Raw genomic sequence first — 23,584 nt, 5'->3', positions numbered from 1 at the left:
AACAGTTTTAGAAGAATTCTAACAGCGATGTTTCAATAAAAGCATGCCATCTGCAGTTTACGTGAAGTTCTCTAATCCTTGACTCGCGCTCTTAATGACGCCTGATACACAAGTAGTGAGACACATCTAAAAGATTCATTTATTTTATCTTTACGTGTCAAAACCACGACATGATATTAAGGTGCGCTGTAGTGGAAGACTCAAAAAGAACTTTGACAACCTGGAGTTCTTCAAGATGTCCAAAACCTAAAATCTTCTCCTGTAGCATGTCAGCAAGTCATGCAGCGCAGCTGATTTCATGTATTCATGCTGGGTGCCGGTGTGAGTGCGGGAATATTCTGCTCAAGTAGCCGAAGAGTGCCATGTAGTCGGGAAGATGGAACGCTTCCGTCACGCCGACTCCGTGGCGCTGCACTTGGTTGTAAATGAAAATCCTGGCTCTTGTCAGGCTGCATAAGTAAGAGGTCATGGAACTCTGCGGTGCGAAAGGCCGTGCTGGATGTCCGATTATAGATATTTCGAGACGAAACCGAAAGTTTTATGAAGGATATTCTGTGGTTGACGTGGAGGAGAAGATTACCAGTTCTGCAGCCTGTATGAGGCGCGCTAAATTTCAAAAGAAATTGTTATTGGGAAGAAAAGTTGTCAATGGATCAGGAACACATATCAACAGTGATGACTATCGAATATGTCTTACTTTGCAATTTACTGTGAAAAGAAACATCGGTATACCTATAAACCGACTGTATTTTCGTCTGTGCCTATCTTGGCGAATAAAATAGGATGGATGTGTTATATTCTTCTACAAATACATTGCTTATTTTTAGTTGTGCACTGCAACTCACAGAACTAAGCATACCTCTACTGATCGGGAAAGCAAAAAGATTTAAAAAAGTCTTCGCTGAGGAAAGTCCTGGCCTTACAACATAAAATAAACGTTATAGATATTGACAATTCAAATTCGTATATGTCATTGCTGTAAGCCACATAAAAGGACTAACAAACGGTTCCCTTAGCGAGCCCAGAACAACATGACCTCCACACATATGGATATTTTTTTCAAGGAAGCCACGTCTCTATTTGTTTGAATTATTTGTAAAGTAACCGAACCTAAATATAAAAAATTCTGCGTGGTTGGCACAAACGCAAATATAGGATTGTTCGTTTACGCGCCACAACTGCCTGGCATATGTGTGAAGATCTATAAAAAGTTTCCCAAAATAGTATCTGTCGAATACTTAGAAAGCAAACTGGTTTCCCGCGAGCAACTCGTCACTGCTGTGTCCAATGGCCTGAGCGACTTCCTCATAATTAGCATTTCCTTAGGAAATTCAAGATGCACTTGTTAAGAGTATATTATTTAGGTCATATTTGAAAACGACGATGGAATCGCACCGTCTCTTTAGATATAGCCAAACCCTACCTAATACTGGACTCCTCCCGAGTGTTCTTTTTATTTTTATTTCATACCACTTGCGATTCGCAAACCGAGACTTACAAACCTCCCGAAATTTTAAACTCCGACGCCTTACTACTTCTTTATTGAAACCTCAAGAAAAACAGTGAGTACGTACAAAGCGAAGTTATTCTTCGCCGTGTCACTAGTTTTACCGAAATAAGCAGTGGTGCTAATCGAAGAAGCTCTTGTAATTGAAGCGACTAAGCACGAGTTGCAAGTGACAGAACTAGCAATAATGGTTGTTTACTACAGAACATTATTAGAGAGACATCGTACATAGGTGCGAAAAGATCTGTCAAGGAGTATTCACCGTGTCTCAAGAAAGATTTTTCTGTAATATATGGGTTTTAAAAAGGTAAGTGAGCGTTATACGTGGACACTGCGCCAGAAAAAAAAATATGAAGGGGGTTGAATTGGCCATGTCAGAATAAAAGAATTTCACGTCCGATCCATGTGATGCATAGTAACAGTTCACTTTCACTTTTAATGGCGTAGCATGCATAGCTGTACGACACACCTGATAAACACGAAAAAAATAGCTGACTCGATGTTGAGCTTCGAAGCCCACGTAAGGAATCTGCATTTTACCATATGGAGGCTGACCTAAAGCAAATCTTCCTTTATTGTCCGTTTGCATCGTGGAGCAAACCAACGTCCCCTAAATTTTATTGTACATGTTTTAGAGCCGCCGTAGAAAGCGCAACTCTGCCTAAAAGTTAAACGGCTTGCTCCGACACTGGTTCCATATATACATAATGCCTGTTGTTGTGAAGGCGGAAAGCCTTGTCGCAGCTGCTTAAGAAAGCCACGATGTCGGAGAGTGAGTAAGCTTCCATCCCGTGGCGTCCTCAGCTATGCCCTTTATGGTAAATAGGAATTCTGACTCTTGTCAGAAGGTATAAATAATAGCTCTACGTCTATAGTGGCCCGAAAGGCCTTAGCGTGTATTTCAGAAAAAACATTTTGAAACTAAAGAGAAGGTTATATGAAGGATAAGCACGCGATCATGCGGTGGAAAAAAGTGTAGGTTCACATGCGATATCTGGCGCGCGGAAATAAAACAATTATTCACAGCTAAAACGTACGATATATAACGGCCACTTGTGCGCTCCAACAACTTTCGACTTTCAACATCTTTCCTTGCAATAAATTGTATAAAGAAACATCGACATACCTATGCATTCGTTATCCTTTTTTTTTGTTAAATGTCAGGAAACACTTGCCCAGTTTTGCAATTCCACTTATTTTGGTAGCTGTGTGATAATATTGTACGAAAACATTGCAGATATTTTGTGCTTAAATTGCGAGACGCGGAGCCAAGTATAGCGTTATTTATCTGGAAGGGAAACATTTCTGCAATAAAACTGTTCAGGGTGTGAAATTTTAGCCCTGCATTGTAAATGAAGATTTTAGAAATTTTCTATGGCAGGTCGCCTAAAACGGCACAATAAGGGTGCCTAAGACAACTCGGAAAGTGAGAAATGTGTTAATTTCTTTAGAGAAATCAGTGCCTTTTATGTGCGTAAAGGAAATAAAGCAAATGAACATAAATAGAAATATGTTTAGCCAAACTTAGCGCAAGCTTGTGGACAGGACGGTTTTCTTTATTATAAGTAAACAGCGTCGCTGATGTGACAGTGAAGAACAACGCAGAAGTGTGAGTCATCAATAAAGAAAGTCACCAATGTGCGACACTCGTGTCCTATAGTGAACAACATGTTTATGCGATAAATGACATCGTTAGCTAAGTTACTAGTTGTTATCCGTTGAAACTAAGCTTTCGTTTTTTGAAGAACGCCGTTCTTGTGTAGCTACTATTTGCAAGATAAAGCGTCCGTCTTATACCCATCCTATACCACAAAGTATCCTATCCAAGAATGCGGATCGCAATACCAAGCACGGTGTTTTATTGTGATAGCAATTATATGGGCACTCTAGGCGCAGTTTTCTGTAGGCGTCGCCGTGAGGTTCCGTGTAAGGTCTGAGGGCTCGTCGCCGCGCGCCGTATGCTGTGAGCGAGTGAAAGCGTGCGAGGGTGAGCCACCGATCGCGGCTCGGCCTCGCACACGCAAAGGAGGGAAGCAGGAAGGAAGCGCGTCCTCCTCCACTCTTCCATGTTCCGTGGGGAGACGCGTTCTATTCCGGGCAGCCGTGCGCCCCAGGCGGGCCGCTGTGTATTGAAAACCATCTGCGATGGGGACATAGTCCGCCGCACGCTGCACTTCCGCGGCTTAGCCTGTTTCGTATGCGGGGACTGGAGCGACGAAAATGCGATTTCTAGAGGGGCCATTCCACATGATTGCGATTTCAACAATGCAACTGGTACGACGGTATTGTGGCGCACGCCGCATAATTGTTTTGATATGATGAGAAAATGTCCATGTTATAATTGACCTGCCTTTATTACGAGCAAATAATACACGGCTTTTGTAATGTAAAGAGGTTTTGAAGTGTAAATTTGTATTGGAGTGCGCCACAGTGGTTTCTGAAGTTCAGTGCGTAGAGACACGGCGTACGTAAACAATAGCTGTTCGCAAATCATTGTTCAGCGCTGCGTGTTGTCTCACGTGCCTTCTATGTCCGTGTCATTCTGCCTGCGCTACAACACCTTACGAGATTCAAGTTCATATAACAAGTTCAACAAGTTCATATAACTACCCTCACCGCAGAAGCACTATTCGCAATTCACCGGTACCGAAGTCGCCATGTCAGCCCAACCAGATTCTCATGCTACCTGCGCTCAGCGTCAGCTTCTGAAAAAATGATGTGTGCATAAAACTCGTGCTTGTGCATAAGTGGTGACTGCTTCTTGCCTTATTGTAGTATGAAAAGCAGCAACAAGAACCAACCCGAAATCTCTCGTTTGTCACCGAAGAAAGCCACAAGTGATCTGGGTGCGATTACTGAAAGTGGAATGTAAATTTTCAAGTTCGCCCTTACAGCTAGCTAGGTTCGCCCAGCGTGACGCGCAGGCTGTGACTACACACAACTCCCCCCCCCACATATATATATATATATATATATATATATATATATATATGAAGGGGGTTTCTTCGAAGATGAGCACGCGGGCACATGCAGGAAAGAGACGACGCACCGTTTAGCAAACGTTAAGTAATTTCGTCTGCCAAAACGTTCGTCGTGTCTTTCCTGCATATATATATATATATATATATATATATATATATATATATATATATATATATATATATATATATATAGTCTAAAGGTGTTTATTTGGCAGAGCTCGGAGCAGCGCAACGTCGAAGGGCAGGGCAGTCACAGCTTCCAAGCACGAGAGCCGTTGCTGAGCAGGAGCGCTCGACCCGCCAGCGTTTAGAGCCAGTAGCGCTGAACCCACTAGCGTCTCTTTTCGCTACAATCAGCCCCCGGGAGCGAGAAGAGAGCCGTCCGGCGAGCTAACAGCTGGTGACGATGAGCGGGTCGTAGTAACGCTTTAAACGGTCGACATGGACAATGTCTCGTCCACGGCGGCGCATGTCTGCAGATGGCTCAACTGGTTCGATGACATAGTTCACAGGAGATCCGCGTTCGAGAACACGATAAGGGCCTTCATACTTAGGAACCAGTTTTGAGGAGAGGCCAGGGGCAGTTAAAGGGACTGATAGCCACACGAACGCTCCCGGATCGAAGGTGACTGCGGCAGTGGCGTCACTGCGAGTGCTCCTCTGGCGCTCTTGATCATCGGAAGTAAAGGCCCGTGCGAGGTTGCGGCACTCTTCTGCATGTCTGACCGTGGCTGAAATAGGGACGCACTCGGATGCATCCGGCCGGTACGGAAGAATGGTGTCGATGGTGTGCGAAGGGTGTCGACCATAGAGCAAGAAATAGGGTGAAAATCCAGTGGTGCTCTGCGTTGCGGTATTATACGCGTAGGTGACGAATGGCAGAATGGCGTCCCAGTTCGTGTGGTCGGAGGCAACGTACATTGAAAGCATGTCGTCGAGCGTACGGTTGAAGCGTTCTGTGATGCCATTCGTTTGAGGGTGGTACGCAGTAGTCGTACGATGAACAACGTGGCACTCTTTGAGAATGGCTTCAACTGCTTCCGACGGGAAGACGCGTCCGCGATCGCTGAGTAATTCTTGAGGTGGACCATGCCGCAGGATGAATCGGCGAAGCAGGAATGATGCAACATCACGCGCTGTAGCTGCTGGGCGAGCGGCGGTTTCAGCGTATCGTGTAAGGTGATCTACTGCCACAATGGCCCAGATGTTACCACCCGACGTAAGGGGAAGTGGCCCATACAAATCGATGCCAACGCGCCCGAACGGACGGGTAGGGCAGCGTAGAGGCTGCAGACCAGCTGGCGAGAGGTGGGGTGAAGATTTTCGGCGCTGGCAGCCGGGGCATGAACGAACGAACTTTTTGAATGTAGTTGTACATTCCTCGCCAGTAGTAGCGTCGTCGGAGGCGCTGGTAGGTTTTGAAAAGTCCCGAGTGAGCTCACTGTGGATCAGAGTGGAACGATGCGCAGATTTCAGAACGCAGGCTTCGAGGTACAACTAATAACCACAGGCGGCCGTCAGAGGTGTAATTGCGTCGGTGAAGCAGGTCGTCGCTAATGGCGAAATGGCGAGCTTGACGGCGCAATGCACGAGTGGTTGGCTGCGATGACGGATCAGCAAGGCAGTCTATGATGAAGACAATCCAGGGGTCCTTGCGCTGCTCAGAAGCGATGGTCCCAATGTCGACGGAAGAAACGTCAAGCTGGGATATTGCGCAGCAGGCATTGTCGTCTGGCAAGGGAGAACGTCAGAGGGCATAAGCATCAGCATGCTGGCGTCCATTGCGGTACAGTACGCGTATATCGTAATCCTGTAAGTGAAGCGCCCAGCGGGCGAGACGGCCGGAGGGATCCTTCAATGATGACAGCCAGCATAGTGCATGGTGGTCCGTGACGACATGAAATTGGCGACCCTAGAAATAGGGCCGGAAGTTCGTAAGCGGCCAGATGCTCGCCAGGCATTCTTTTTTCGTGACGGTGTAATTGGGCTCGGCTTTAGTAAGCATACGGCTTGCATATGGCACAACATATTCAGGAAACCCTTCTTTGCGCGGCGCTAGGACAGCGCCGAGGCCAACACCGCTGGAATCTGTGTGTACCTCAATAGGTGCCGTTGGATCGTAGTGGCGCAAAACGGGAGGAGACGACAGCAAACGACGGAGCTTAGTGAACGCCTCGTCGCACTCGGACAACCACGAATGCAGAGGTCCGTTGCTGCCAAGGAGCTTCGTCAGGGGCGATATGACGGCGGCAAAATTGCGAATGAAGTAGGAACACAAACCTACAAAACGGCGCAGTTCTTTGACGGACGTCGGTTTAGGAAATTCAGCTACGGCCGGAAGTTTGGCTGGATCGGGGAGGATTCCATCCTTCGAGACGACATAACCTAGTATCGTGAGCTGCCGCGCTGCAAATCGGCACTTCTTTAGGTTCAGTTGAAGGCCAGCGTTCGCAAAGCACGTCAAAACACGCCGTAGGAGTTGAAGGTGCGTGGTGAAGTCAGAGGCAAAAACAACAACGTCGTCGAGATAACATAAGCACGCGTGCCACTTCAAACCGCGGAGAACTATGTCCATCATGCGTTCAAACGTTGCTGGCGCATTACAAAGTCCAACCGGCATGACGTTAAATTCGTATAAGCCGTCGGGTGTGAAAAAGGCTGTCTTCGGCCTGCCGACGTCAGCCATGGGTACTTGCCAATAGCCGGAGCGTAAATCCAGCGATGAAAAAAATTCTGCTCCTTGTAGGCTATCGATGGCGTCGTCGATTCGCGGCAGCGGGCATACATCTTTGCGATTGATCTTGTTCAGGCGCCGATAGTCTACACAGAACCGTACCGAGCCGTCTTTTTTCGTAACAAGGACGACAGGGGATGCCCATGGACTGTGCGAGGGTCGGATCACTTCGCGGCGAAGCATATCGTTCACTTGCTCATTAATCACACGACGTTCTGTGGCAGAGACGTGACATGGTCGTTGCTGCAATGGTGGTTGGGAGCCAGTGTCAATATGGTGCGTAACGGCAGACGCCCGGCCCAAGGAAGGTTGCCCGACATCAAAAGAAGAACGAAATTCTATGAAGATGCGCAGAAGCTGTGAACGCTGAGGTGGGGTCAGGCCATCGGCAATAGATGAATCGAACACACCTGTGGGCAAAGGGTCGGATGTAGAGAGAGAACCGAGCGTGTTGTAACTGGCACAGGACGTGTCTTCGGGAACATCCGTAATTTGTACGGCGTGGATCACTTCCACGTGGTCAAGACATTCGCCTTGAAGCAGCATCACAGGGTATGAGAAGGGGTTACAGACAAAAATAGCTGTGGAGCCCTGTTTGACGTTCACAGTCGCAAAAGGCAGCAGCAGACGTTTTCGAGTATAAAAGCGGCCCGACGGAGAAAGTAGTGCGATGGCGTCAGAGAGTCTGCTGTAATGCATTGATACAATCACTGACGAGTTGGGAGGAACGTTCGTGTCGTGCCTGACGAGTAGTTTGTTTGCAAAAGAAGCATTATCGGCAAGCATCATATCTGAGATCGGTGATGGTTCTAGTTCGGCCCATGCGCCATGAATGACGGCATCGTGGCGGGCGAGAAAGTCCCACCCCAGGATATCTTCGTGGGAGCACGAGGAAATCACAATAAATTCACGGCGTATACAACGTCCTCGATGAAAACACGAGCGGTGCACGCCGCAATCGGGTGAATACGCTGTGCGCCTGCTGTGCGGAGGGCGAATCCAGCAATGGGCGTCGTAACCTTTCAATGAAAGTGACAAAGCTTTGCGTCCATAACTGATACAACGGCTCCGGTATCCACGAGGACATATGTGCGCACACCGCCAACAAACACGTCTTTCACATTGGTCGGGCTACGTTGAGGACTTCCGCGTTTCGACAGCGACGCGGCCCTTGCCTCATGGACTGCGACGATAGTTTACCTCATCCCGAGCTTCGGGACGAGGCCGCATCGGTGATGGGGAGCGTCGGCATGGAGAAGTTGAGCGGCGGATGTTGGCGGACCGGCGGAATGGTGGTGACGCAGCTCGAGGTTCGTCGTCGTAATAAGGGCGTGGAGAAACCGCCATAGAAGTTGGCACATATGGTGTAGCGCTAGGTGACTGCACGCGACTACAGTGGCGTGCGACGTGGCCTGCATAGCCGCACGCGAAACATATCGGTCGATTGTCCGCTGTACGCCACCGAGTCGTTGCGGCAGGTCCCATCCATGTGGAAGGACGCGTTGGACGTGGCGGCTGGTGAAGTGATCGCATAGCAGGCTGTTGTCGGGGCATAGCGGAGACTTCGGCGTACGTGAGAGGTCCCCGTTGAGGGAGTTGTTGAGGCTGGGTGACGACTTCCGCATAGCTGAGTGGCACAGCCGTCGGGATCCGTTGGGGCGTGGCCATGACTTCGGCGTAGCTGTAAAGCGCAGCCGCAGGAACGCGCTGGTGGTGCTCAGGCAAAACCTCGTGCAGTTCTTGCGTTATGACGCGGCGAAGCGGAGGCGCGTGTACCGACTGCGGCTGTGCAAAATCCATCAACAAGATTTGCCGGGCAACTTCCTCGCGGACGAACGCCTTCATTTCTGCGAGCAACGCTGCCTCGTTAGACATGGCAGCCAAACCAGCGAGGTGTTCGTCACGCGGTAGAGATCGACGGGTCAGTGACCGCTGCCTGCGGAGTTCTTCATAGCTCTGGCACAGTGTGACAGTTTCAGTCACAGAGCGTGCACTTTTGGCCAGCAACATGTTAAAGGCGTCGTCTTCTATGCCCTTCAGGATGTTTCGGATTCGATCAGATTCCGCCATGGTCGAATCGACTTTCCTGCATAAGTCCAGGACATATTCGATATACCTGGTGAATGTTTCGCCTGGCTGTTGAGCTCGTTCTCGCAAACGTTGCTCGGCCCGCAGCTTGCGAACAGCAGGGCGACCAAATACATCGGCGAGGGAAGTCTTAAATTCCGACCATGTCTGGAACTCTCCTTGATGGTTGTTATACCACAGGCTGGCCACTTCAGCGAGGTAGAACCGAACATGGCTCAGTTTGGCCGCTTCGTCGCACTTGTTATGGTCGCCTACCCTGTCGTACGCCGTGAGCCATTCGTCCACGTCAGTGTGGTCCGCTCCAGTGTAGATAGGAGGGTCGCGATGACGAGGCACCCCGGGACACGCAGTGGGTGCAGGAGGAGGCGTTTGCTGGGAGGCATCTTGGGGCATGGGAGATGGTAAGGTACGGGACCGGAGTTTCAGGATGACCGTCTGAGGGTACCCCGCACACTCCACCAATTCTAAAGGTGTTTATTTGGCAGAGCTCGGAGCAGCGCAACGTCGACGGGCAGGGCAGTCACAGCTTCCAAGCACGAGAGCCGTTGCTGAGCAGGAGCGCTCGACCCACTAGCGTCTCTCCTCGCTACCATATATATATATATATATATATATATATATATATATATATATATATATATATATATATATATATATATATATATATAATCTCGACAGATCAAATTTTCAAGCAGCTACCGTCGCTTGTCGAGAAACAAGTACGTCGCCTCGTAGCATTCTAAAAGACACGCCTCCAGTCCGCTGAGTTATCCGGCGTCCCGTGCCCTTGTAGAGGACGAAGCTAGAAGCTACCAGCCCAAGAAGCTAGAAATTATGGAATGTGTAGATCGACGGCTCTTGTGTCAGCATGTACTCCATTAGAGACGGATGCGTTTTCTGTCGGGAAACACACATTAGGGTTTGCTTCTTCTGTTTGTGTATGCCCGGTTTATTGCTTGTCTGCGCGCACCTACTCGTCATGTTCATTAAATGTTTGGTTGTTAGATCATCTCAGTTTCCTTGTTCGTCCTATACGTTCTGTGGTTTAGTTTGTAGTCAGGCTATCGTTAATTTCTTAGACCGTAACAAGTCATTTCAAAGGCCCTTGTGATGCTTCTGCGTGTGTCGTATTATTTTTATTTCTGCAATCTTGCAGGAGCTTATAGTGCAAAGCAGTTTAGAACACAGTACGCTAACTTCTAACTAATTAAAACGTTTATTGCACAATTTCAGTGATTTATAAACGTTACCAGAACGCAGTACTGCAAGAAAGTATGATAAAAACCAGCGGTTGATGAAAAGCAACGATCGAAAACAGCAAAGAGAGAAAACACGAATGTATATACAAGTCCAGGAAAAACACATCGTGATCAAAAACAGCGCATGTGACTGCCTTCCATGAAACTCAGTTTTTTTTATGCATGAAATGCTTCTAACTCCTGTTGTCGGCGACCTTCAAGTAATCTTAAGCCAAAAGTCAGAGCCCCTATCCGGGCACTTCCGGGCAAATCTCAAAAACAATCGGAGATTCCCCCCACCCTTTGTACAGGACCACATTAAGTAGACTAGTTACTACCAAACTAGCTTAATGCCTATATGACTTTATAATGTCATTGCTTATATGCTTATATGCTTATGTATATGCTATGCTTACATGATTTATATGCTATGTTTATAATGTCTGTATATGCTGCTTCTGTAAATAAAGCATTTGGTTGCTAGTCGACGCTCTGTCCTGTTTACTCGCTCTTCCTGCGTTGCGCTGTTGCTGTTTTTATTCTAGTTACAAAATAATTGCTTCCGAGTTCTTCCTGGTTTATGTTCACGAGATCACTCATGCTGTAACTTCTAGTATGCTGAAGGTTTATTCGCCATTTCCAAAAGCGCGTTCATTTGAGGCACATACAGGACACCATGCATTTCAATTCTGTGAAATGGAACATGCGGTGGATCTACAGTGTTCGCCGAGTTGCTGTGTGGCGTGGCGTCAGATGGGGAAGCGCTGCTTTGCCTTTGATGTGCGACGCTCACCGAGGTGCGGCATGGCGTCGCACCATATGGACGTGATGCGGTGCTTTCACTTCATGGAGGGAGGAAAATGGCTGCGTCTTGGTTCAACTAATCCTGGATATATAAAGCGAAAGCTTGGCTTAACCTGGTTAAGTCGTAGTTTCACTAGCCTTCACTGGCCAGTGAAACTAGGACCAGTGAAAAGTGAAACTAGTTTCACTAGCCTTTGATTTAGCTGTAATTACTATACTTAGATATACAATCACCCTTAAGTAAGGTATGATGACTGTGCCTAGGTCGGTAGATAGACATGACTGTGATTAGGCTCGGGTAAACACGCATCGTTCTACGGTGCGATGCCTCTTGTGCCACAGGGAAAGCGCATGTGCGAGACGTGCAAAGAGACGCCGCGAACATGCGCAGCGTCGGCGCACAAACGGGCAGGTTGCAAACGTGGTCATTGATCTCGACGCTGCGACGCCTGTTGCATACGGACCCTCTGCAGTGAAGCAGTTCGCGGCGCGACATCCGCGGGCTGGTCAGACGCCGCTTGGCAACGACGGCTCAAAGCATAGAGTTTCCTACAAAAATTACGAGAGGGAACTCTGGCGCTAGTGCCTACGGGAACTGCAATGGGAGCGGTTGTCCCAGCATGGAAATTATGGGAAGTACTTGGATTTGCCTAAACTTCGTCCTTTTGGCTTCAAACGGCTTTGTGACTTTGTAAACTCGTCATTTTCCACAGTATATTGCGCAAAAAATAGTTAAATAAACATAATTAAAATTGCCCGATGGCTGGATTCGAACACAAGGACTCTAGCACAGCAGCCTGATATTAAGGCACCGACGCACGTATCGACAAGCGAATGAAACGCCCTTATGAATTTATCGAGGGCATGCCCGTGCCTTGAGACGCTTGGCGCGTTTCGATTTGGCCACCTGGACAAGCTCAATCGTTGCAATTAATAGCAATTGTACGCTTTCCCGGCGTCTTGTGCACTTCGAAGAATATAAATTGCTCTGAAATATACAACAAGATTTATATAGCGTAATATACAAATTTACAGGTCCATATTTATTAAAAGGTTTTTTTATATTCTTAACTCGGAAAGTAAACCTCCTAGCCACAAATTAGGTTTTGTTTTATTCAATTTTGTAATTCATATTAATATTACACTTTATTATTGTTGTAGCGGAAGACAGAGTGACGGAGACGGCCCAAGTGCAACCGCAAAACAGGGTTTATTTCAGAGAGAGAGAGAGGAATACAGGAAGGCAGGAATGTTAACCATGCAATAGTCTGGTTAGCTACCCTACGCTGGGGGATGGGAGAAGGGGAATAGAAGGGAGAGAGAAGGTGTAGATACGCGTACGGACAGCACTTGAGTTAAAGCCGCTCGCTCAAGCCAGAAGTTCTGAGGAAACACAAAAGTGCCTTCACTGCCTTCTGAGCCGACAATCGGTTGGAACGGTGCTCTAGTATTGTCTGTCCACTAAGAGGACGATCATCTAATTTCCTCAATGTGTTGGACAAAAATTGTCTTTGTGCTTGAAATTGAGCACAATGGCACAATAAATGCTCAATGTTCTCCTCACATCCGCAAACATCACATGCAGGACTATGAACCATTCCAATTAGGGCTGAGTAGGCATTCGTGAAGGCAACTCCAAGCCATAACCGACACAGAAGGGACGCTTCACGTAGGTGCAGACCAGCTGGAAGTCTGAGTTGAAGTGACGGGTTTAGTTTGTGCAGTCTTTTGCGCCTTGTATGTCCGGTATTCCACTCTGCTAAGGATATTTTGCGTGCTAGAATGCCAAATTGTCTCGCGGCGTCGGTCCTTGAGAGAGGAATGGGGACGCAGCGGTCTTCTTGGTTTGACGTCCGAGCTGCCTTATCGGCGTCATCATTTCCAACGATACCGCAATGATCTGGTACCCACTGAAAAGAGATATTATGGCCTTTTTTTCTTAAGTGATGGATAAGTTCCGCGATTTCGCACGTGAGCTGTTCGTGAGTTCCATGTCGGAGAAACGACAGCACACATTGCAAGGCCGGCCTTGAATCGCAGAAGACTGCCCATTTTCTCGGACTTTCAGCATTTATCACTTGAAGCGCGTCGCGGAGAGCGACAAGCTCTGCAGCTGTAGACGTAGTGACATGGGAAGTCTTGAACCGCTTGGTTATTCTTATTGCTGGTATAACTACAGCGCCACTGGAACTCGTTGATGTAGTTGATCCATCAGTGTAGACGTGTGTGCAGTCGCTTTATTTCTCGTACAAGAGAAGTAAAGTTAGTTGCTTGTGCACTGATGATGGCAAGTCCGACTTTTTTTGAAGTCCTGGTATACTAAGGTTCACTTGAGTACGACGCATACACCATGGAGGAATGGAAGGCCTTGCCGCAGGGGTGTAAGCTGACCTGAAAGAGGCACGGTGCGCGAAGACAGTCGCACTGAATGTCGTGTAGGGCCTATCAACTGGGAGACTTGCTAGGTGGTGGGTACGGTGTGGTAGGAGTGTCTAAAGTGCGCACGGATTGTTTCAATACTAATGTGCGTTCTAATGGGAGAATCTTGAGCCACTGCAATTACTTCAGTCGTTGACGCACTCCGCGGTAGACCAAGACATATCTTGAGGGCTTGGGCTTGGGTGCTTTGGATTATATTCAGGTTATTTCAGAGACAACAAACTATATCTATAGGCTGTTTGCCTATGATGTAAAACAAAATAACAAATTATGTTTTACACGTGTTAGCACAGCACTTCATATCACTTCTCCTTTTCTTTTAAAACTGCAGTCTTTGCATGGGTCATCGTTGTCGGGTAGACCTCCATAAGACCGGTGGACTTGAGGGAAAGAGAGCCTGTTCGACTGGAAGGGATGTTGGAGGTGTTGTCGAAGGAACATGCATGGTGGCAGTGGATTCTGGAGTGGCCGGACTGCCCCGGCCTTCTCGCGTTGATGTAGGCCAATTCTTGTTGTCCGCGCTGGGTTGAAGCGAGTCGGGAGCCTACACTTTTGGGGCCACAGGTTGCACAGGCACGCGATGGAAAATTTGGTCCAAGTGACGCCTGGCTAGGCCATCTGGAGTGTCGACCGTTACCAGCCGTGAATCCTCGGTGCTCTTCACAATGGCCGGATGCCAACGCTTCCCTTGGCCAATGTGGCGCACCCACACCTGGTCGCCGCACTGGAATCTGGGAGGCTGCGAGTAACTTCGTGGTAAAGAAGGGACAGAAGTATCCAAGCGTGAACGAATTTGGTAGTTCAGCAGCATCTCTGAAAGAGACTTGCCGCACGGTAGTGGGGTACGTCAATAGCCTAGCAGCACTCGCGCTAGTTTTGTTTCGAGATCGTTCACCATCGAGTGCTTAATTAAGAAGGCCATCCGTTATTGTGCGGACCGCGGGCTCTGCCAGACCATTAGATTGTGGGTGGTACGGCGCACCACGTAGATGAGTTATTTTGTTGACAGTCATGAACTGGGAAACTGCTGACTCGCAAACTGAGGCCAGTTATCTGATAGAACTGTTTGAGGCAAGTCAAAACGAGCAAACAATTCGTGAAGCCACGCGATTGTGACTTCCATGGTCGCTGACCTGACGGGAAGTGCTTCGATCCATTCAGTATGCGAGTCGACGACTATCAACAGCATGCGTCCCTCTATGGGTCCGGCATAATCAATGTGAAGCCTTGACCGCTTGGTCCCCGTTTCTGGCCAACAGATAGGAGCCTGTCGACGAGGCATTCGCTGCGCTTGTACACATGAGATGCACGAACATGCAAGGCTTACAATCTCACTATCTAACCCAGGCCACCAGAGCAGCGTCCAGCCAGTACTTTCAACATAGATGCACGCTGGTGTGACCGATGTAGCACAGCGAGCATGGAGGCTCGCGCTTTACGGGGTACGACGATGTTATGACCCCTGTGGAGCACGCCTTCTACGCTTGACAGCTCCAGTCTTCTGCAAAAATAAGGTTGAACGTGATTGTGACACAGCGACAAGCGTTGACGCTATCCATCCGCTGGCACGAACGAGCTGTCAAGGATCTCTGACGACAGCACGTATTCTGGTAAGGAGCCCGACCGACAAGTATCTAGTATCGGCTGGGCCAAGCGGCTCAGTACGCCCGCGTTTTCCTTGCCTGCCTTGTACTCGATGCGGTAACAATATTGGCTCAGAAACAGAGCCAATCTCTGAATACGTGCGGACGCCATTGGGGGCACAGGTCGATCTTCTCGTAGAAGTCCCACTAGTGGTTGGTGGTCCGTGACCAATACAGACTCGCGGCCCAGCAGGCAGTCACGAAACTTACTTGCTCGGAGCACCGGTGCGAGCGCTTCCTTCTCGAACTGAGAATAATTCTTTTCGGCGTGTGTTAACGTGCGGGAACGGAAGGCTGCCCCCACCGGTAGGGATTGCCTGACATGCTACAATGATCTTGTGAAGTCCTACTTAGAGCGTTGCAGCCAGCCACACTTCCACACATGCTTTGGGACTGTACACACTAATACCCCGACACTAACCCCACGACCATCTCGTCGAGATGGCACGCTGCCCTGCGTAGCCCCAACCTTGACGACCAACTCTGGGCGACGCAGCAGGCCTGCGAGGTGGCGAAGAGGCAACACCTCGACGTCCGCACGTGGGAGGCCTAGGCCCAGCCATCATCTCTTGCTGGTTTCAATAAAGTTTATTCAGTCAGTCAATTCGGTGCGAGATTACGGCACCTAAACCCGAAAGTGACGCATCACATTCCTAGCGCACAGGTTGGTTGGGATCGAAATTCGTCAGATCAGACGAACTCCGAAGTTTTTGTTTGGCCTGTAGATATGAATTTTTCTGCGCCGTTCCCCAGTGCCATTTATGCACTTTTTCAAGCATACGATACAACGCGGCCAACATGGTTGACATGTGTGGCAAGAACCGGTGATAATAACTCAACAGACCGAAAAACGAGCGCAGTTCTCTCACATTCGTTGGCCGTGGTGAGTAGCGTATTGCTTCTAGGTTCTTCTCAAGCGGATGCAAGCGGTCTTTGTCAATACGATGGCCCAGGTAGACGATTGAGTCTTTGCGAAAATGGCATTTTTCGGCCTTCAGCTTGGTACCATTGTCTTGAAGCCTGCGAAAAACGTCCCGGAGCACTGAGCCATTACCGTCTTGACGTTCCGTTATCAATACATCGTCCAAATACAGCTGCACGGCTGGAAGACCGGCCAGGACCGTTTCCATGCGCCGATGAAAAATCACCGGAGCTGAGGCAACTCCAAATGGAAGACGGTTATAGCAAAACAAACCCTTGCGAGTGTTTATCACGGCCAACTTCCTCGTCTCCTCATCGAAAGGAAGTTGGTTATATGCATCCTTAAGGCCCAGTGTTGTGAAAAATCGTCCCCCACGTAGCGACGCGAAAATGCCTTCAATGTTTAGTAAAGGGTACTGCTCAGTTATGTAGGAAGCATTGATTGTGGTTTTGAAATCGCCACAGATGCGAAGGGACCCGTCTTTGTTCAGTACTGGTACGATTGGCGCCGCCCTCTCAAAATGTGCTGTGGGCGATACTATGCCTTGCTCAACTAAACGGTCCAGCTCCGTTTCCACGTTTTCACGAAGAGCATAAGGGATTGACCACGCCTTGTGGAACTGCGGTTGGGCGCATTCTCGAATGTGGAATTTGACAAGTGGCCCCTGAATGTTTCCAAGTCCTGGCCTAAGAAGGGCAGAAGACTCGGTCCTGAGGCTGTCGGGATCTGCTGACGTCGACTGAACCGTAGTGAGAAAACCGGACGGCAAAAGCGAAAACGCTTACATTAAGTCCCTTCCGCAAAGGCTGGGACCCGAACAGCATATAACAGTCACTGTGGCAGTTACAGTCTTCCCCACAAAATGGACTTCAAGGTGCAGTTCACTGACAATGGGTAGCTTGCCCAAGTAACAGCTTGGCGTGTGTTTGCATTTCGATAAGCATGGCCAACTCGGACGGTGCTTTAGATGCACCTCCAGCGCAATGATAGAAAACGGTGATCCCTTGTCAATAATCATGTTCGAGGGCACGCCACTCCAGCGGATTATTAGCGACGCTATCGCACCTACGACCAGTCCGGAGCCTCAATTGGGAGCGGGATTTCCTTGCGAAATGACCAGTATTCCGACAGCGATAACGCTGCTCTTTTTTGCGCGGATAGTCGCTTGCTTCGTGATCGTAGTTTTCGCAGCGTGCGCACTCAGTATGGCTTTGCTTATCTTTGGTAAACGTCTGATATCGGCGCGATTTACTCGCTGCACTGCACACCGCTGCCTCATTATCAGGTCTATTCATGGCGCTTACTTCCAGTGCGGCTGTCTCTGCTGCTGTGAGAATAGTTTCAGCTTGGGCATGTGTGAGCTCAGTTTTTTCAAGCAGCGTCTGCTGCACCGCACGGTTTCGGATGCCACAAACAATGCATACCCTTTACATGCGGTCCAAACTGGTGCCGAAGTTACACTTATCGGCAAGCTTGCGTAGCTCAACAACATAGTCCTGGACAGATTGCGGGGCAGTGCGGCCACTCCAGAACCAACTGGCGCCTTGCGTGTTCCTTCGACAACTCCAACATCCCTTCCAGCCGAACGGGCTCTCTCTCTCCCATGTCCGCCGGTCTTACGGAGGTCGACCCGACAATGAGGACCCGTGCAAAGACTGCAGTTTTAAAAGAAAGGGAGAAGTGATATGAAGTGCTCTGCTCACACGTGTCAAATATGATTCGTTTGCAGCCTAGTCCCTTGTAAAGAACTTATATGTTGCGGCAACCTCATTGCTCTTCGGCACATAGTGGTTATTTAGGAAGGTAAGTGCTTCGTTGTAACTCAGGCCATTTACTATCTGGGGGGCGCAGTGTTCAAGAATGCCTGACGTCTTCGTTGTCAGCGTCGAAACCAAGAGCGCCCTCTTCTTATCTGTCTTAATATTTCCTTCAAAGAATGCCTCCAGTCAAGTCAAGTAAATATCCCACTTATCTTGATTTTCGTCAAAACTTGGGCTACCGAGGTTCGTAACCAGGGCCATGGCTGCCGACTCTCCGTAGACTCCATTACTTGCAGTATCCAGCAGGACTTCCAGCGCTACTGAGGCTCTACTGTTCGTGGCAAGGGCTCCACGGGATGGTCACCCTCGTCGCCACTGTTGTAGCGGGGTACAGAGTGACGGAGATGGGCCAAACGCAACCGCACAACAGCGTTTATTTCAGAGGCAACAAACTATATACATAGGCTGCTTACCTATGACGTAACACAAAAGAACGAACCATGTTTGACACGTGTTGACACAGCACTTCCATATCAATTATAATAATATATATTCATTTATTGTGTCATGAATGAAATGCCCCCTACATGAATTCAACGTAACTCATTTTAAATGTATAATATTCTAACATATAATACAAACATAACTTCTGAAATCTTGCATAAATAGTATATAGTAGTAGATACCGTGGGCCTTATACCGTAAAACTATTCCAATCTGTCTTGATAGCAATCTCGTAACGTCAAACTTACGCAATCGCCGACACAAGCATCGGGCGATGACCCGCAACGTTGTTTCAGCATGCCAATGAAATTCTCTCCTCATTTATGGGAAGTGACTTTATGGGTGGTGAGTGCTATTTGCTTTCTCAGCCTATAGCACTGCCTATCACGACTGGTATTATCTAGTTGCCTGACCAGAGGCGAGGAGCACGCAGGAGTGGAGAGGATTTCAGTGAGTTCTGTTTAGCGGAGTGAAAGTAGGTAATCCGACGAGAAGGGTTGTGTTGGCGTCGGCGACGGCTGCTCTATTCCTTGCGTAACTTTTGGTGCCTGGTATAAAATCACGGCAGCGTGCAACGGCAGGGTAAAAATGACCCTCGAAACGGACCCTTAGTCAAGAAAAGTTGGCTGAGCAATGTCATGTTGTTCGTGCTGAAAGGGCTGGACAATGTTATACTGCTACGCAAAAATATCTACTATGAGGAAATAAATCAGTTTCGCCCTGCACCTCCGAGAAGCTAGAGCCAGAGCTCTAGCTTCTCGGAGGTGCAGGGCGAAACTGATTTGAGAAATAATTTGAGAAAAGAGAAATAATTTTGAGATTGAGAAATAATTTGAGAAAAATGAAGTATCTAGCTATAGCGAAAAAAAAGTTCAGTTTTCTTCAGCGTATTAATGCATCTGTAACGTGTACATGTAACCTTGACGTGGTGACTTTTTGTGGTCTTGTGGTGTCGCGTGACAGGAAGGAAAAGTGGGCGCAGCACGAAAACTTTTGCGTGGAAATTGAAATAATTATTTTCTTTTGTTCGGTCTAATAGTGCATAATGAGTGTGTACACGCCATATCAGGTCAGCAGTTCTGGCAATTTTCTTGACGCCCCGTGACAGACAAGGGAAATGGGGGCGTAACGAAAAACTTCGATCAATCGTGGACGGCTTATTGCAGAAACGGAATAGAAAAGTTTCGAAGAGCCTTACATTATAGGACGCTGTGATTTGCTTCAATGAAATATTATTCGTGTTTAAGTACGCATAGGAATATTATTCTTTGCATCTATACGTAAAATGCTGGCATTGTTACTGTAACAATTTTGATGCGCTGTCATCTTGCTGTTTAATAGTATTGCAATTCTCTAAAACTTGCTTGAACAAGGAATACTGCAGCCTTTACTTAAGCCACTCTTTCTCCACGTTATACGCACTCTTTTGTGTACATGTAGTAGGTGCGACTAAATATTTATTTTTAACCAAGGTGGGACGCTGCGATGATTGTAGTTAACAGAATTGGAGAGAAATTTCACGTTAGTGACGCTCAATCTGCAAAGATTATTCTTAGGTGTAAATGTTTCGTAGTACCTGTACGAAAAATATTTGAGAACCGGTGCTCTTTAAATAAATCACATTCCCGCCGTGAATGTATTCGTAGGAAAACACACTTTATTTCTTTGTTGTAAGTTCTCAGCGAAAAAAAAAGTGTTATGGATCTTAATTTCTTTCAACCCGAGCACTTGTATGCATCGCCAGAGCGCCCTGATGTATACTTCACCAGACATTTGCAGTGGCCTCCGCAATCTTTCCCGTTTAGTTCTGGGTCGCAAAACTGAAAATGCATGAAGATAAGTTACATTCAGTTTTATAGATCATGTGATGCCTAGTGCCTCTGCACTACACTGTCGCCGTTGAAGCAGTGGTCAGAACAATCTCAGTTTTTAAATCTGAAATCAAGAAAGGCGCTGACAGAGGGAAAGGCACACTGTGGTATTGACAGTTGTACTTATATTTACTGGGTGACCACGTTTCGCCGCCTAACAAATCTTATCGCACAGCGCGCGACGCTCCTGCATGCATCCGAAGTTTCTGGAAAGTTATCAATGCTTTTATCCGCTGCCTGTTGTCGCCGAAACTTGTGTTATTTGATTTCATCGCGTGACGCGAATGGTGTTGAACTTTGTGGAAGGCACGCGGGTCCCAACGATTAGTTTGGAACATTCCATGACTACTGTATCAAAGCCGACGCACTGGACCCGCTGGTCAGATTTTCGACGATCGCCGACCGTGTTCGCCGCTATCGTTGTGCTATAATTGTAGCCTGTTTTGTGGGCACAGGTTCGCCCAATAAAGTTAGTTTTGTCCTTCACAGTATTGCTACTGTGTTCTTCTACGTCACCACCACCTGACAGTTGAAAGGGTACAAACAGGGATAAGGTGCCTCAGAAAGGCTGGTCAACGTTTCGACAGGAGAACCTATCTTCGTGAAAGGCGGTCTCGCCATCTTCGGCATGTTAGTTTTAAGGGTTGGTAGAGTGACGTCACGTGTGGTTGTTGTCGGTGGCGATTGGTTGTAAAGGGAGAGACAAACAAGAGAATGAGCGCTGTCGCCTGACGTCTGTAAGCGTGGTCTCTAAGACGAGTGGACAACAGCGGGAGGGTGGGAAGGCGGGGAGAAAAGAAATTAAAGAAAGGAAAGGAAACACAGAAAAAGACACCGAGTGGAAAAAAAATATCAAGAAAAGAAAAAATTACCGACGATTACGTTACTTCCTAATGCGAAATGTGAGCGCAGCAAATAAGCTGTTTCACCTTTTGGATAGATTGAGGCAAAGAAATCGAGCAACACATGTATGCGCTATCACATAATTGTTTTTTATTTTTCACACGTATTCCTTTAACAAAGACTCCACTAACAGTTCTTGACAGTCATGAAGGAAGCTTTGTGGTCGGAGAAATAGACTGATATATGTTCGACTTGGTACACCAATGCTTGATTCTCAAAGACGAGATCTATACAAGTGCCTCGCGAGGTTGTCACAGCCGTGGGGGAAGCAGAGGCTAAGCGCCGCCGCCGAGAAGACCCTGCCGTTCGCGCCGCCGAAGCGGATACTCATCGCCGCCGTCGAGAGCAACCAGCAGTAAGCGAGGCTGAAGCAGAAGCTCATCGCCGCCGCCGAGAAGACCCTGCAGTTCGCGCCGCCGAAGCGGAGGCTCATCGCCGCCGTCGAGAGCAACCAGCAGTAAGCGGAAGCGGAGGGGGGCGGCGTGTACACCCAGCGGCAAACGATGGGGGCAGAAGCGCGCGCAGCAAGCGGACAACACGATAAAGAGAGGAGGGAAGAGATAGCAGCGACTGACTGATGCCGCTGACGGCGATAGTGAGTCAACCCCAGCTATCCGCCACACAAGAACAGGGGGGGGGGGGACCCTTTCCTCCTCTTTCTGCATGGCGGCGACGGTGTTCTATGCAGTCACGTTATCTTGACTCTCTAGCGGCGTCAGTGGCATCCAGCGGTATCAGTCGGTCGCTGCTAGCGCTGGGGGGATGAAAGGGGGGCGGAGCTGGTTACGAGGCCGACGACGACGCCGACGACGACGCCGACGACGACGACGACGCGAAACCCAGGAACGGACGCCAAAGAGCTGCGCTCTAAAAAGAAGGAGGATGGGAGGGTGTCGGGGAAACGAGAGGTTAGGTTTTTTTTTCTCCTTTCCGGCCTTTTCTTTTCTCCCCGCCTTCTCATTCTCCCGCTCTTGTCCCCTCGTCTTAGGGACCACGCTTACAGACGTTCGGCGACAGCGCTCATTCTCTTTCAAATCTCTCCCTTTACCACTAGCCGCGACCAACAACAACAGCACGTGACGTCACTCTACTAACCCTTTAAATCCAACATGCCGAGGATGACGATGCCACCTTTGTTCATTAGTCATGTGATAAGTCATGTAATTGTATTTGTTCACTTCTTATGATATCACTGTTAAAATGTAATTCGAGGACAATGACACGGCAGTGATAAAAAAATCACGTTAAGAGCGACAACGGAGATTTTTCTTTAAAAGAGTCATTGTACGTGTGAGAAAAGTAAGATTAACTTATAGATGCTTGACTCGAAGATTTATACGAGCATCAAAAATATCAAAGACCGAAAAGCGCAGTACTGGATGGATGGATACAACTTTATTCGGAATCCGGCAAATTTGATGACCCGAGCTCAGGTCTCCCATGAGGGGACTTCGAGGCCTTGCCTCGTCGCCGCCTCTCGGGCTTTCTGGACAGCCCACTCTTGTGTCTTGAGGTTGGAGCTGCGCAGAGCGGCGGCCCACTTCGACGCAAGACCCTCCGGAGCTACTGCCATTGTAGCTGATGTAACCCGACACTCCCACAACATATGTGACAGCGTCGCTCTAGTTTCCTGACATAATTTGCAAAGAGCAGTCGGGTATTGCTCGGGGAAAATGTGCTGCAATCGCACCGGACTGGGGAATGTTTGTGTTTGCAATTGTCGCCAGATGACTGCCTGGCGACGTTTCAGCATGGGGTGAGGTAGGGGCAGCAACCGCCTGCCTAGCTGGTAGTGCTTGGTGATGTCATTGTACCTGACCAGGCGTTCTCGCGTGTTTTGAGCCAGCAGTTCCGAACTCGAAGAGGCGGTCCCCGATTCTGCGCGGCGGGTCAGTTCTCGCGCAGAGCGGTGTGCTACCTCGTTCAAGTTAATGCGGCCTTCATCGGTGGGGGTGGCGACGTGCGCTGGAAACCATATGATGGCGGTGTTATCGAAGTGCTGTCGACCAGCTTTCCTTAGAATCTGGAGAGCTTCGGAGGAAATGCGCCCCCGCGCGTAGTTGCGAACTGCGGATTGTGAGTCGCTAAACACTACCTCGCAGAGGGTGTCGGTAAGCGCAAGCGCAATCGCTACCTCTTCAGCTGTTTCGGGGTATTCCGTTGCGACACTAAACGCGTGCGTAAGCCTGG

At 48.4% G+C, this 23,584-nt stretch overlaps 1 long non-coding RNA gene across 1 annotated transcript in view; it reads right to left on the bottom strand.

Annotated features, from left to right (window-relative positions):
• Nucleotides 1-11,380: 11,380 nt before the first annotated feature.
• The window catches only part of LOC142574036 (uncharacterized), a 49,045-nt gene continuing 36,841 nt past the window's right edge, over nt 11,381-23,584 (bottom strand). Inside the window, exon 3 of the long non-coding RNA XR_012826401.1 lies at nt 11,381-11,434. This is a non-coding gene — a long non-coding RNA (uncharacterized LOC142574036). The remainder of the gene's footprint in view (nt 11,435-23,584) is intronic.

Source organism: Dermacentor variabilis, chromosome 3 (assembly GCF_050947875.1).
Source record: "Dermacentor variabilis isolate Ectoservices chromosome 3, ASM5094787v1, whole genome shotgun sequence".
Classification (NCBI taxonomy): Eukaryota; Metazoa; Arthropoda; class Arachnida; order Ixodida; family Ixodidae; genus Dermacentor; species Dermacentor variabilis.
The sequence above is the reverse complement of the archived record's forward strand: the minus strand, read 5'-3'. Positions and strand labels throughout refer to the sequence as shown.